The 1,799-nt window shown below is 41.6% G+C and overlaps 1 pseudogene; it reads left to right on the top strand.

Moving 5' to 3' along the window:
• Window positions 1-234: 234 nt before the first annotated feature.
• On the top strand, window positions 235-1,232 carry LOC126584266 (exocyst complex component EXO70B1-like; annotated as a pseudogene).
• The last annotated feature ends 567 nt before the right edge of the window (window positions 1,233-1,799 follow it).

The following is a 1,799-nucleotide window of genomic DNA, read 5'->3' as shown; positions in this document are numbered from 1 at the left end:
TTGATAAATAGTTCACTTTGATAAATAGTTCAGTTTGCTTTGGTAAAAATCAAAGCAATTAACTAAACTAATCATAATTTCCTAACTTTTAATTTGAACACATCACAATTTCCAACACAATAATCCAAAATTAAAGATAAAAGAGAAATGGCTTGTTAATACCAAGAACTTGTGCAGTTGGTGTTGCAATAGATCATTGGATTCATAGAAATCTCAAGCGTTCGAGAACTAATGATGTATGCAAAAGAAATTCAACTGCAAAGATTCAAAATCGTAAATGGCAAACAGGAATGAAACAACAACATGCAAATTTTTTAAAACAAAAACCAAATCGAAAGAGAAAGGTAACGTGTTATACTAATAGGCACGCCATATAGCCAATACTCTAGCTCACAACGATAACATGGCCGACGATATTTTGCAGATTTTTTCCAACTTCGACGGCAGGTTCTCTCGCGAGAAATTGGCTTCCGAAGACAAACGCACTCGCAGCTGCGCCGCCCTCGAGCTCTCGCTAAAGTCGCTGGACCGTCGGATCTCGCAGTATGTTGCTGCTGACCACCCAATCTGGTCCTACTCGACCGATTCTGTGACGTTTCTTGACTTGATCGACGACCTCATTGCCACCATCCGGGACTGGACTCCTATGGTCGACGACAAGTCCGTCGGCGTTTGCCTCACGCGTGTTGAGGATCTTATGCAGCAGGCCATGTTCCGGCTCGAGGACGAGTTCAGATCCTTGGTCGAACACGGCGGCGAGTCATGAAAACTCAATTGCGCATTTCGTTTGCGAGTCGAATGGCGTGTTGTCGTTTGACTCAAGAGATGATGAAGAAGAAGATGAGGATGAGGTAATTGGGGACGGTGAGGAACACCAGATCCCTAATGCTCAGCCGATCGGTGACTACGACGTCATGATCGATGCGCTTCCTTCTGGAACCATTAACGACCTCCATGAGATTGCTAAGCGGATGGTGGCGGTGGGGTTAGGAAATGAGTGCTCGCACGTGTACAGAAGCTGCCGGAGATAGTTCTTGGAAGAGAGCATGTCGAGGGTAGGCTTGCAGAAGCTGAGCATCGAAGAGGTTCAAAAGACGCCACGGCAGGACCTCGAGGACGAAATCGAGCTTGTAGATATTAGATGGAGAGATCGAAATAGGGAGGGAGAGATAAAGCTTGCCGTCAGGGGCAAAAGCGGAATGTTATTGCTTGGGCCATTCTTATTGGGCTGATTTAAAATTGAACTTTGTACTAACCATTAAATAAACTTGTAACATGGTTTTTGGTTAAAACTTAAGGTTTTAAAGCCCTTTTGGTTAGTTTTCCTTATATATAAAGGAAGAAGGTCAGTTTGGTGAAGCATTCAGAAATGTCAAAAACGCCCCTTTGTTTTATTCATAATCAAAATCCAAAAAAATCGGAAAATGAGGATAAATTGGTAAAAACAAGTAACTGAACAAAAAAACTGTTTTGAAGGAAAAAAAAATCAAAATAAAAAATAAATACATGCTAAAGATGATGTAGGAGGAATAAGGGCCAACCAGTTGACAGTTTACTCTTGAGGTTTCCCACAATCTGGACTGAGTTTAGTAGGAGGTTCAACAGTAACTGCCCACACCCCACTAATATTTAGAGATGAATAATCGGAAGGAAATCCAATTCCATTTTTTCACCAGATTAGTGTGTGGTTCCATTCATTCCAAACATAAAAAGGATTGAAAAAATTAGTCACAGATCTCCTCCTTCGTGTCAGAAACCATCTGTTCGAACTTGTGTGTTAGCTTAGATGATGAGCAAAC

This window comes from Malus sylvestris, chromosome 10, assembly GCF_916048215.2.
Source record: "Malus sylvestris chromosome 10, drMalSylv7.2, whole genome shotgun sequence".
NCBI classification, from domain to species: Eukaryota; Viridiplantae; Streptophyta; class Magnoliopsida; order Rosales; family Rosaceae; genus Malus; species Malus sylvestris.
The sequence above is the reverse complement of the archived record's forward strand: the minus strand, read 5'-3'. Positions and strand labels throughout refer to the sequence as shown.